At 44.4% G+C, this 14,025-nt stretch overlaps 1 long non-coding RNA gene across 1 annotated transcript; it reads left to right on the top strand.

The window, feature by feature from the left end:
• The first annotated feature begins 3,903 nt into the window (after nt 1–3,903).
• Nucleotides 3,904–13,236, top strand: LOC119224529 (uncharacterized). Its single transcript, XR_005121053.2, has 3 exons — nt 3,904–4,078; nt 11,814–12,065; nt 12,632–13,236. It is a non-coding gene; the product is annotated as an uncharacterized LOC119224529 (long non-coding RNA).
• Nucleotides 13,237–14,025: the final 789 nt, after the last annotated feature.

Raw genomic sequence — 14,025 nt, 5'->3', positions numbered from 1 at the left:
CAGAAACCAACGTTTTTGTAGGCTGTTCTAATGAATTTTAAAATTTTAGTTTCGAATAAATATTATCTTTCATTCGATCAATGTGAACAGGATTTGCATTTTGAAGACTTTTTATATTCATGTTTATCATTAGATAATTTTTATATGGATTAAAAAGGAGGGTAGGATTCATTCTTTATATTAACAAGCAACACTGAATTGTGAGTTTGTTTTTCATATGGCTGCTCTGGGTACATTATTATTATATGCCTGTATAAGTTTTGAGTTATTCATTTTAGAAAATAAAAAGATTTAATACATAAAGATGCTCCACTCAAGAAGTCCGATCTTGACACTCTGTTTTTTCACATCACAATGCAGATGGCGAAGACCTTATTTGTGTGCCCATTTAGCAAGTTGAATTGTGATTTCCAGGCTAAATATTCATTGTTGTAAATATTGAGGAGGAAAAAGATTCCATCTTTTATCGACGAAATGACATCGCCCTAAAATGTTGGAAGCTGTCAAACACAGACAGACAAAGGCTCTGCAGCCCATCACCTCCCGATGTCACATCAAAGAAAGTAGTATGAATTGCTCTCTTTGTTTGGACGGCAGACTTTTCCGATCATGTGATTTCCCTTTCCAAATCACACGATCCCAAGTACTTTCAATTAAAAAAAAAAAAAATGAGGAGGAATACAATCTCGTAGAAGCTTTCTCCTGTACAAAAGCAAACGGCATCGAATAGTGGGATCCTGCAACATTGGTCCAATGTGAAAGCTGGACAACGTCCAGCCGGAAACCCACAGGCTGGCGAGTGTGACTGGCTCTAGGAAAATGCCCTTGCTTCACGAAAGAGAGTTCTTTTTACCAGCAGGAAGTTGAATTAGCTCTTTCAGTTACTCTCCCCTGGCTTCCCCTTCCATCGACGGTCAGCTGCTCCGCTGTTAAAATGGATGAAACCCCTTTTTTTTTTTTTTTTCTTGTTGAAGGGCAGCCCGGTAAAAAGCCTCTCCAGACTGACAGCTCGCTGCCGGGTGATTCCCGGAGCCCTCGGCCGGCTGCGTTCACATCACGCACACGCACCGCAGGACGAGACAGACCCCTGCTTCGTACACGATGAATTATTGATGTGCTCCGTCAGGATTTATGCGCGGAGAGTACTACGAAAGCACAGATTACTTTGTGTGCATTTTGTTACACATTTTAAAAAATACATACACCTGGTTTTAATATGGAAATAAGCTCCGCTAAATCAGAGTTTGATCACAGTGACTTGCAGGCTTTCTGAAATATATTGGTGCCGCGCTCTTTGCCCCCCCCCCCCCGCTAATAAAGCCACGTTGTGAGCACTAAATCCATGTTGAAATGAATAGAAAACCCACCTTGCTGCTGAAAATAAATAATGATAACAATAATGTATCTCCCTTCGTTTCTCTCTCTCTTATGATTCGAAGTCGTAATGCATTTAGGGCAAATGTAAAAAGAAGAAACATCCAAAATGTTGAACTATTCAGTGGATGCCTTTGACTTTTGTCCACAGAGATTCAAAGCCTCATGGGTCAGTAGCTTCATGTTGACTGACCGCTGTGTGTTTTTCTGCTCAATATAACCATAAACAAGAGTAAATACTGCCACTTGTCCCAGAATACACGTTTTACAGGGGGGGGCCATCACTATAAGAGGCTGTCATTGACCATCTTAACATGCACAAGATGTAATTGCATAGCCTTCTAATCGGTTTAACGTTTTTATTTGATCAACCCTGGCCCCCTATCGTGTTAGAAGAGAGCAGCATCAATTTCGATATTTATTTGAAGCAAATGTCTTTTGTCTCACTTTCCCCCGTATCAGTGGACAGAAAAGCTCCCCAGTGGGGACGTGTGAACGTACTCTACGTTCTACCACGTTCTACCACGTTCTACCACGTTCTACCACAATGAAAAGGCACGGTCTCCCCCTCGGTGGCTTTAACAGAACAGCTTGGGATGCATCATGTTGGAGGGCGGCAGCTATTAGGTATCCCCCCGTCGGAGGAAATGGGTTAACAATAAACAGCCTGCAGCTTGCACAGCTTCCTGAATGCGATCAGGGGGGGGGGGGGGGTTTACGGCGCGCTGTAGTCATTGGTTACTGTCGGTCATACTGGGCCTCAACGCCCCGCGTGCGGTGCTCGGTTTCTCACATCATTTCCCTCTTCCCCCTTTTTCCTTCTCCTATTTTCTTTCTCTTTCAATCAGTGTGTCTCTCTTGAGACATACACCCCCCCCCCCCACCGGTCCATTTCCTGATTCGTCGACGCAAACACGGGGCACACAAACAGCGGCATTGGTTTACGTGCCCACGCTGACACAAGCACTCCTCGGTTTTCATCTTTTCCTTCCATCCTCAATATTGTGTTTTCCTCCGGGTCTCATCTTCTTCTTCTCATTTCTAAGTGCTAAGTTTGGATCAAATGCTAGAGATCAGAAATAGAAGAGAGACCTTCAAGCATTTGATATGATGAAGAGGACAAAGCCTAATAATCACAGTGACAGTTAATATTGGACCTGTGTTTCTAGGCACATCTGTATGTTTTTCGGTGGACACTTTCAGTCGAGCCATTGCAGGCCTTGAGGGGAAGCGAATGACAACGGCGGTTTCCCCCTTTCCAGACTTGACCTGGGGACGTTGCCTTATCCCCTGAGCCCCTAAGCGGGGCTGATCGGGCCGCGACGCGAACAACCCCTCTGAGTGCAGACAGACCTGACAGTTCAGGCTTCCCGGCGATGCTGGATGACAGCAGTCACATCGAAAAGCCCAGTGAGGCCAAAGTGACCCGCCGTTTGTGATGATTAGGAACTAACGGCATGCATCTAATGGTCAGGGTTCATCTGTGTTGTTGCAGACTTGCTACATCGAGATATCATGATCCACGATTAGAACACGCTGACTCTGAACCTTCTGAAAATCGGAATTGTCAAGAATTCTGCTCATTGAAACATTTTTTGTTTTGTTCTATGTTCCTAATTGAATGAGAAAAGTACTTTTCATTTGTCAAATACAGTTAGTATAATATACTGATCCCATGTGTAGCCTGCATGGGGAACTGCTGACAAAGACAAAAGACAAAAGAAAGAACTCCAAGCTACTCCAAAGTCACCATTAGAAATGTGAGCTACAAAGGGACAACCCAAAATTAAACTGCAGGAGTTTCCATTGATATTGTGATTCCCTTTTTTTCTCTCTTGATGGGCGCCTTCTGACATGGAAAAAGTTTTTCAGTCGGAGTATTGCTTTAAGACTGACTCCTGCGTTGATTTAATCTCACTAGGGGGATTTGGGGATTGACTAATAAATCGGAACAGGACCATTTGCTTATTAACAGGAGATGGATTTTGCAGCGGACCCATGGGGGAGAACAGAGAGGTCGGCTTGATGGCTCCTATTACAGAGTCGTTAGTAGAACTCTTCACTTTGTGCAGCGGTCTTGGAAGTTGCATCATCATGGGCCTGTGGTATTGTACGTTATCCAGCTTGGTTTTGCTTAGCACCTCTGACTGCTTCCTGGCATACTTCATTTTCTATTCAAACTACCGTATTTTGGCGACTATAAGGCGCACTTAAAATCCTTTTTTTTTTTCTCAAAAAACGACGCGTGCGCCTTATAATCCGGAGCGCCATATGTATGGATCAATTGGTTCTTCTATTCTATGCGCCTTATAATCCAGGCGCCCTGTATAGGAAAATAGTTCTAAAATAGACGATTCATTGAAGGTGCGCCTTATAATCCGGCGCGCCCGATAGTCGCCAAAATACGGTAACTTTTTATTTACTGTATGTAATTGTGTCACGGTTTGGTTCTCCTTCCTGTTTTATTTTGTAGTTTCATGTCTCTTGTGTCCCTGGGGTTAGCTTCACTTCCTGCTTTGTCCTGTGATTGTCTGATTGTTTCCACCTGTGTCCAATCACCTGCACCTAAATACACAGTGTATTTAAGCCCTGTGGCGTCATTGTTCAGTCTTACCCGGTGTTGGAGCACGTCTCGGTTTTGGTTTAGAATAAAGAGCACCTGTTTGAGTCCTCCCTGCAACCCGCACCAGCAGCCACCTGACAAGTGAGGGATTTCAAATATGCCTTTTACCATCATCTTTGTAAATGTTTTGTGAAGCTAGATTGTTTTTACAGAGGCGCACCCGTTTCCCTTTTGCCAGCTGAGAAGACGTTTTTGTTCCTTCAACGTTCACTGCAGACCGAGGATTTTCATATCTGACCGACCCTGAGCCATGTCGCACGTATTAACTACCCAGAAACGGCATGCTAATTTTTGTGTTTGACCAAGTGTATAGACGATCCACTCGTGCATTAAACTGATCGCACATGTTTGAAAACCTCTGCAGTCCTTCATGGAGTGTTATTCCCTTTGAACAGTAGTCACTCCCTGCAGCACGGTGCTTGAGCGGTGTTTGGTCATGTGTTGACCCCTATGAGCCTGTGTTTATTCTCTCTTTATTGCGGTGTGTTGGTGCAACTGGTTCATGCGGCAGAGCGGCCCTCGTGGTCCGACTGACTTGGTCACCGCAATGTGTTCTTTGTTTATTGGAGCATTTGCATTTGTATCTATACCTACTCCATCTTTCAGATGGTGTTAACAACACATCACATTTTCAGGCATATATATATAAAAAAAAAATCTCTTTCTGTCATTTTTACACAATGGAAGTAAAATAAATGTTGAATTTAGAAATGAACAGGGCAGCCTCTTAGACCCAGCTTGAATATCAGTTGCACTTTTGAATTTGATTGCCGTATATGTATGAAACCCATTGGTCCTTTTTTGAGTCATCTCACAGAAGGTCACCTTGCCCATTTAGCAAATAGTCGCCATAGCTACATGAGTTGGAGTGGTGCACTGATTTAATTTAGAGATGAGATCTCACGAGGATGCTTCGAGGAGGGTGGGCAGGGGATGAAGAGAAGTACACAGGGATTTGTTTGTGGACAGTTGGAACAGATGAGGAAGTTCTTTTCAAAAGCAGTTATCGAATTCTTAACTTGGTGCCCACTTTTTTTGAAGTGGACCAATTTAAAATTGAAATTAGATTTTGAACTCCAGGAGTGCAATGCAGCAAGGTTTTTTTTACCAGTGGATTTCCATGTTCCTGAACATGATCGCAAACCCATTAGGGGTAGTATGCAAACTGATCTTCACCATTTTACCGTTTACTAAAAGATAATCATAAAACATTTTGAACATCAAAGGGTATGTGGCATTTTCCCCTCCTTTCCTTGCTAGAAGCGTGGGCTCATTAGAACTGTCCCAACTATGCTGATAAACTGTAAATTCAAAAGGAATCTACAGCATCCCTTTTCTATCTGATTAAATATGCACACAGTTGCACAGATGTATGCTAGAAAGTCGGGCAAGGAAAATACAGTAGTCAGTCACACTTGATCTTTTTTTAGATGCAGCAGTAATAAGAACTGCATCGTGTCTGCGGGGCACAGAGTGAATGTGCCCTACTTCCGTCCCTTTCCCTGTGGCATGCCCCCACCTGCCTGTCTGCCCCCGCATCATTTAGGACTTTAAGGTAGACTTTAACAGAAATGTTGATTTTTGGAAGGCGTTGCAGCGTTTCACAATGCAAAAGAAGAGAAAACACAAGTCACAAGATAACAATGTTTATTGTTCTATCACTGCACAAGGTTGCACATTAGCAGCAGTTTTGTATTCCCACCTTGCTACATAAGAAAAGCACACAAATAAGTGTTGTATGTGGAGGGTGAATTGAGGAGTTTGGCAACAAGATGCCGACCTGAGGTCTGCTGGTACGGATACTTGTGTAACGCTCTATTCTTGTAAACGCAATAGCTCGACGGCGCCTGGGGGTAATCTCGTCAAGTTTGGCACACTGCGTCCACCTGGACTAAAGCACCACATTTTTTTGTGAATTTTGGTAGTGAAAGCCCAAACGTTACGGTCATTGTGACTTCATGATGAAGCGATGCCCTTTTGGGACAGGCATGCGTGTAAACTGCAACGGGACCGTGAGGCGTCGCTTCGACTTTCCCCGTTGGTTAGAGATGCGGCTTAAGAAGTCATTGTCAACTTAAATCTGCACTTCATGACCCTGAAAATGGCAACAAGTCCAACGCGACAGTCGCCCAGACTCCCACTGGACGACGCGCTGTAGCTGGAGGTGGCAGTGGCGCCTCGTGGCGTTGTCATTGTTGATTGCCTCGGCTGTCTCTCCTCTCAGGCCTCACAGCCAGCTGGTTTCAGCCTCCCGACGCTCCGAAGCCGCGTCGGCCCCACGCAGAGGGAGCCCCCCCCGCGGGGGACCAGACCGTAACCCATTTGTCTTCTGTTGTCTTGCTCCATTTATCCCATCCTCCCACTGTGTGGACCGGCAACCTCCTATGTGCAGTGTTGAAGTTAAAGAAGCAGTGGCGAGAGAGGGAATTAGTTTGACTCCTCCCTCTTTGTTAAAAGATTCAGCTGATTTACGTTTAGAATACAACTTTTTTTTACACAATCCATGAATTCAATATACCGTATGTTAGCGTTGGAAATTGTCTTGGGTACCTCTCATGGTGCACGTACGACAGACAAGTGCTTCAATCCTGAACTCGCCCACTTCAAAGATGCGAGCGTGGAGTGCGTGTGCCAATATTATTGAGGTATGCCCTCCAGCATATTTCCCCAGAGTCAATATTTAATGAGCCTGCCGGCCAGTCCGTCATATTGGATCACTGTTTGTCTTCTGGTCACATCTCTGATGCCATAGAAGATAGAAACTGGGTCATACTTCCGGACGCAAAGAACATTCTTACTACATACCGAGTTTAACATCCACAGTGTGTAGCAAAGTGTTAATATGAGTAGCACATTAACAAAAGGACCAAACCACTGAGGTTTCTATGGGGTCCTTGGCAGATTCCTTTCACAGTATTAGCTAAAGCGTATAGCATTGGACGCTGCATAAATTAGCTGACAGAAATCACACACATAAAATGTGTAACCCTAAGTACTAAGAAGAAATAATCAAGAGCATTTTGAAAAGCATTTTATTTCATGTTTGAATCTTCCAGCAGGTCAGTAAGTTAAAAAGCATTATCTGCTATTTAGACTACAGGAGACGCTTGACTTTCTCTACTATTAGATGTGGAATAAAAGGCGAATATAGCAGCATTGGTATAGAAGGTGAATATAGCAGCATTGGTATAGAAGGTGAATATAGCAGCATTGGTATAGAAGGTGAATATAGCAGCATTGGTATAGGAGGTGAATATAGCAGCATTGGTATAGGAGGTGAATATAGCAGCATTGGTATAGGAGGTGAATATAGCAGCATGGGTATAGAAGGTGAATATAGCAGCATGGGTATAGAAGGTGAATATAGCAGCATTGGTATAGAAGGTGAATATAGCAGCATTGGTATAGAAGGTGAATATAGCAGCATTGGTATAGAAGGTGAATATAGCAGCATTGGTATAGGAGGTGAATATAGCAGCATTGGTATAGAAGGTGAATATAGCAGCATGGGTATAGGAGGTGAATATAGCAGCATTGGTATAGGAGGTGAATATAGCAGCATTGGAATAGAAGGTGAATATAGCAGCATTGGTATAGGAGGTGAATATAGCAGCATTGGTATAGGAGGTGAATATAGCAGCATTGGTATAGGAGGTGAATATAGCAGCATTGGAATAGAAGGTGAATATAGCAGCATTGGTATAGGAGGTGAATATAGCAGCATTGGTATAGGAGGTGAATATAGCAGCATGGGTATAGAAGGTGAATATAGCAGCATGGGTATAGAAGGTGAATATAGCAGCATTGGTATAGAAGGTGAATATAGCAGCATTGGTATAGAAGGTGAATATAGCAGCATTGGTATAGAAGGTGAATATAGCAGCATGGGTATAGAAGGTGAATATAGCAGCATGGGTATAGAAGGTGAATATAGCAGCATTGGTATAGAAGGTGAATATAGCAGCATTGGTATAGAAGGTGAATATAGCAGCATTGGTATAGAAGGTGAATATAGCAGCATTGGTATAGGAGGTGAATATAGCAGCATTGGTATAGGAGGTGAATATAGCAGCATTGGTATAGGAGGTGAATATAGCAGCATTGGTATAGAAGGTGAATATAGCAGCATGGGTATAGAAGGTGAATATAGCAGCATTGGTATAGAAGGTGAATATAGCAGCATTGGTATAGAAGGTGAATATAGCAGCATTGGTATAGGAGGTGAATATAGCAGCATTGGTATAGGAGGTGAATATAGCAGCATTGGTATAGGAGGTGAATATAGCAGCATTGGTATAGGAGGTGAATATAGCAGCATTGGTATAGGAGGTGAATATAGCAGCATTGGTATAGGAGGTGAATATAGCAGCATTGGTATAGGAGGTGAATATAGCGAGAATGTGTGTGCCATTCATCAGAAAAGGTTGTGCGTTAGATGGTGATTCATGATATCGTGGTGAAGTCTGCTCTTTTTATACTTCGTGTTTGTTCAAATTAGTGGTTACAGAATGGCAGCACGGGTAGCTACTGAGCCAGGAGAAAATTATACCACGCTTACTTTGAATAAATATGGCTCGGGCTGTGATCCAAAACAACTGTATCGTGATCAAGTGAGAGAAAAGTGTTACATATTTATTGCTTTTCATGAATTTGCACAAAATTACATAATTTAAATGTGTTAAGCTTTCATTTTTAGAATAAATTGTACATTTAGTTTGATTTTGCAAACTTCTTCTGTTAGTGTAGATCACACGCAATGATTGACATTGTTGATGATGAATATGATATGAATGGTATAGAAAGTTAGAAATTACATACAATATAAAAGCATCCTCGGGCTTCTGCTCTCTGGCTGGAGTATTCTCCAGTGAGGAATAGATCTAAAAGCAGCCATGATTTAAAACCCACCCAATACATAGCGGCGATAAACCACCGTCCTCACATGTCCGCCACATGTCCAAGACGCATCGAAGCCAAACTGAAGGTGAACAATTTGTTTTCTGCTGCTGTATCGAATAGCTATTGTGGGCCCGACTGAATGCGGAGAGTGTAACCGGCTCGGCTGCACACAGGGGGTGTATTCTGCTGCAGACTTTGAGGTAACGCATCATGCTTCATAGCTCTGTGGTCCTGCATTTGCTGGTGGGTCAAAGATGTGTGTCGAGTGGCAGATGCACAACAATTATATGATCGGGCAGCACCTGCGCCCCATCTGAATTTTAGGAATTTTCTGCAAGTAATTGGCCACGGTTAATCAGCGTGGATATCCTGAGGAACTCAATCCTTTTTCTTTTTTTTTCAATAAAAGCAACATCTTTAGCTTAAACCAATTTTCATCCATACTACCATATTGAGTGGCAACATCCTGTGAAGCTGGAGTGAGTGTGAAGACTCTCACTAACCCTAATAAAACCACATAAGTTGTTGGACACGTGTCCTTCTTCAGCCACTGCCCTGGAGGGGCACTGTTAAAAGAGGCAACTGTGTTAAATGTCAAGTGATGAATAGTTATTACTGAGTAAATGCCCTCAATACAAGCAGTTAAAAGCGGTAAGAATACATCACCAAGGCAAAGAGTCTACGGCCATGACAGCGGCCTTGTGAATCCTCTGTAAAAAAAAAGGAGATGGCAGCGATACGCCAGGTCATCGAGTCCCAATGACTCCTCCTCCAGCGGCCACGAATGCGCGCGACGTTTCACCGTCATTTCCAACACCATCACAATAACAACCGGCAATCCAGTCGTTTTTCTCATCGTCGGCTCGACTCGACAGCGGTTAGAAAGGAACCTCTCGGCGTGAAACGGGTCCATTCGGGGGGGTGGAGGCAGCGTAGAGTGAAGACGAGCTGCTGCAGGTTCTGCAAAGCCCAGAGAGAGACAAAGCGTTGCGGAAACCAAGAAGAATTTATCCGTTATGAAAAGTTGACACCGATAAATGTTTTGCTGCGTGCCGGCAAAGTGAAGGTGCCCCCGGAGGTTGTAAGGGGGGGAACCTGATTAATCTCTGGCTCCCGCATTTGGAAGCTGCCTGCTCAGGGATGCTGTTCCACTGAGGCAAAGAAGACGCTGACCTGGCAACCCGACGGAGGAGGCGGTGGCCTCGCGCTTTGTGTTCATGCGCGTAATGACTTTCTTTGTTTTGCGGGCTTTGTAATGGCCATTGGTGAATTGGAAGTACCATGGGTGCTGATCATGGCATGTAAGAATGAGATGCTGCTGCGTAGGGAAGTAAACCCGCAAGAGAACATGTTTTCTTTTTTTATTATCTTTAAAATGAGTAGAGAGGATTTTATTCTCGGTTCCATTTTTTTTTTTTTTTTTTGGGACGCGCACATCTTCAAGTCCAATTTGTGTGCACTTAATTAAAAATCCTCTCACTGTAGCAAGTGATTCCTTTGTTGTTCTATAGATGGAAGCAATGTTGAAAATCATCACGTGGCCCTTTTGAGTTTTTGATTCTGTTTCATCTGCTGCAGTGCACATATAAAGCTTTGCTGCCACTTCCTTTCTGGCCACTTTGCTCCCTTCGATGGCTCCTTTCGTGACTCATCTTAATCACAAAGATTTCATGCCGTGTGCATTTTAATGTGTTGCTTCTCTGCTATCTTTGGAATTATGCATACATAACATCTCTGTCCTTCCTGGAAGAAGAATCCCTCCTCTGTTCTCCCTAAAGGTTCTTTTTTTTAGTTTCTTCTGGGGTGAACCATGAAAATCTATTGGCAAATCCCATATTATGGTTGTGTAATTATAGCAGACATACAGTTATTTGAAATCGACCTCTTTAAACAACGTAAACTTTAACTAAATTGAATCTTTATATATATTTTCCTCAAGTTTCTCAACATTTTACAGCATTACATTCGATCACATCATGATACTGTTTTGGGTCTCTTTTTTAATTTTGGCAAACTGACCAAAAATGTGTTTTCTTGCCACATCCCGAGTGAGTGAGCGCATCGTCGGTGATCCGCCAAGAATCACTCGAGGAAAGAGGTTCCAGGCGAATAAATGCCACTTCCACAAAGTCCGCCGTGAGACGTACGCGGTGACAGTTTTTGTCACTTACCGTGTGATCTGTTTTTGCCCTTCCCCGAGTACTCTCCTTGTGGTTAATCCCGTCTGAGCCAAGCGGTTTGAGTGGTTAAAGTGCTGCGAGCTTTCCCGAAATAGTCCGTTTGCTTGGTTCGCGCCGCGCTGATGAGAGGGCTACTCCAGTCAGCAGCCTCTCCGGGTCCATCCACAGCCGCGTGACTGAAGCAACAAGGGCCTGCAAGGCGTGATGAGCGAGCTGAAAGTGAGACGCAATCTCGCGTGCACGGTGATGGGGAAGGGGATGGAAGTGTTCGAACTTTTGAGCACGATCATTAAACACTGGTAGGTCTATTGATCCCTCGGTGGGTAGATGAACTGCACAGGCTTACCTAAACAAACAGCCAATCACACGTCAGCTTTTCCTTCCACAGCGGTGTGTCATTGCTTTGTTTCAGATTGCTATTGCTGTAATGATACCTTGGGGACGGGACGGGGGGGCAGTTATATACTACGTCCCCTCCCCCTTGGGATACAGTCGTTAAACGTTTTGTCATCAAAAGTGTGCAACTGAAAGCTTGTTGGGGTTTTGAAGCTTTCAAGCGAGTCTTCTCTATTTTTTTTTTCAGTTACTGTTGAAGAAAAAATGAATTAAATCAGTAATTTGGCGAAATGCAGCCGCATCAAATAACCCTCTGAGAAATTTATAATTCATGTAAACTACGAGTCATTTCAAGAACTTATTAAAGCTACTTGATCAAGTCTATCTTTATTGGTTTACAGACCACTAAAGGCTGGACAGATGTCCTTCTTCAATAAGGCCAATCTCACATCTGGATTACTGCGCCACTGGGATCAGCTGTTCTTAAGTTTATTTCCATGGCAAATCCTGCTCCTGTTTTGAAGACATCCTGCTTCTAGTCGGCTCCACGACGTAACGCGGGTGAAAATGTCATCTTCCCGGAGGGCTTCTACTCAGCCGCTGCATTCCGGCGGGGGCTTAACTTTTGTATTCGCTCTCATCTCATGGAGAAGGTGAGGCGCGCGTGGCGAGGGAACAGCTTTGTTGAGGGTGGCGGTGAGGCGAAAAATGTGGATTTCACCTCTTCACGAAGGGAATATCGTACAGATGTGGTTATATATTGAGGTCAGCTGCGGGCCCTTCAAAGGTCACGCTGCTTTCTGCCTACAAACGACTTGGTCACATGTGATACTGATTTGTCTCTATTGCAACACAAATCAATTAGTGATTGTGTCACGGGTGCTTGAGCACACAGCCATTTGGGTGAATTCTAGCTGTGGGGATAGGTTGCTGCTTCACATGGCAATGTAGATTTGTAGTATACACGGCAACATAGGAACTGCAATGTAAATGCATCGCCATGGGTTTGTATAGTTTATTAGAAACCTGTTACATCAGAGTAAAAGTGTGTGTGTGATGCAGAGCGTCGACGTATGTCTCAGCGGTGCAACCCTCTGGGAAGCTGATGTGTAAACACAAAGCGTAGTAAAGGAGACAGAAGGTTAACTGTGCACGTGACTGTGTGTCACTGCGCGTGTGTGCGTGTGTGTGTGTGTGATGTATGGCTTTGTCCTCTTAGAGACAGAAGGTGGGCTATCCAGCGAATCAGCAAGGAAGCCAATCCCCCAGCCGAGAAGAGAGCGAAAGCAACAAGCAAGCTGCCAGGCAGATGATGCTCCAATTGCCAAACACCTCCAGTAGCCAAGTGGTGCTCTTCCTCTTTCTATCAGCGGACAATGAAACCAACAATTCTCTTCCTCCTCGTCTTCTTGGACCGGAGACGTTAAAACGTCTGGCTCGAGGGGGGGGCCGTCCCCTCAGCCCAAGCAGCCCTGTCCATGCCCACGCATGCTAAAACCCCCTGTGCTGTCCTCCCCGTGTGGCCGGAATGATTTTGGGGAGCAATGACAGACGGACGGACGGACCCAGGAAAGATGTTCTGTGGCCAGAGCATGCATTTGTGCTTTCACTTGATCCATGCAAATCTGATTTGCTGTGTTTAATGCAATCACCCGAGGCTAAAAGCAAAGACAGTACGAAAGAATCGGCCACATACAACATCCGTATGTGTGGGAGACGTCCCCTCGGCACAGATTATTCACAAAAGGGCCTGCGAGCGAGAGATGTGAATAACTTATGACCCTGGCAAAAACCTGTGTACTGTCCATGGGTGGACCGATGGGCTGAGGGATGCGATCGTTGTCTGAAGGGGGGGGGGGGGGGGGGGGGCGAGAGACTCCTAATTGCCTGATAGCTTTACACCAGAAGAGATGAAAGTGGTGCAAAGTGCGTCTTCAGTACGGAGCCGAGGAAGATGTAGCGTTCAGCGGGGCACTGCACTCCTCCCGCTCCTCCATCTTCTTACGTACATTAGCATTACCGTAAATTCCGGACTATATGGTGCGGCTTGTATTCAGGTGCTCTCTATAGTATTATAGAATTATATATTCTCGGTGTCTTTTCTCTCAACCCTATCTCTAACACTCACTGCTTCATCTTCCATTTCATGGGTTACTGGTCTTTATTCCCCCAAAGGATTTTTGGAGCAGAGCTTGTTCCTTTTTTTTGTATCCCTGGACGACCACTCAAAATACTCCAGAGGAGGAATTGAGGGCTTTTCACACCAAGTAGTGCAGCATGGCCACTCGGAGGGCGAGCAAGACTTGTCCTCTCTCTCTCTCTCTCTCTCTAGTGTGTTAGTGAGAAGACCTTGAGAGGGTCCTCTGTTTGAGAAGAGAACCTCAGAGCAACGGGATGCAAATGCTAAGGAGCCCCCGCCTGCTTCTGCTCGTGCCATAAGAGCATCGTGCTCTTTGGGCCGAAACCCGGGTTAACGTGATTCCAAAGTTTGAGACCTTGACGGAGTGGTTTTTATATTTTGGTTAAAACTTTGCCGTTATCCAATTTAGCTTTGCATAAAGATGGTGTTTACATGCCAACCACGATGTGTGAATGTTGTAGAGGTAGGAATGC

Source organism: Pungitius pungitius, chromosome 5 (assembly GCF_949316345.1).
Source record: "Pungitius pungitius chromosome 5, fPunPun2.1, whole genome shotgun sequence".
NCBI lineage: Eukaryota > Metazoa > Chordata > Actinopteri > Perciformes > Gasterosteidae > Pungitius > Pungitius pungitius.
This window is presented reverse-complemented; position numbering and strand designations above follow the sequence as displayed.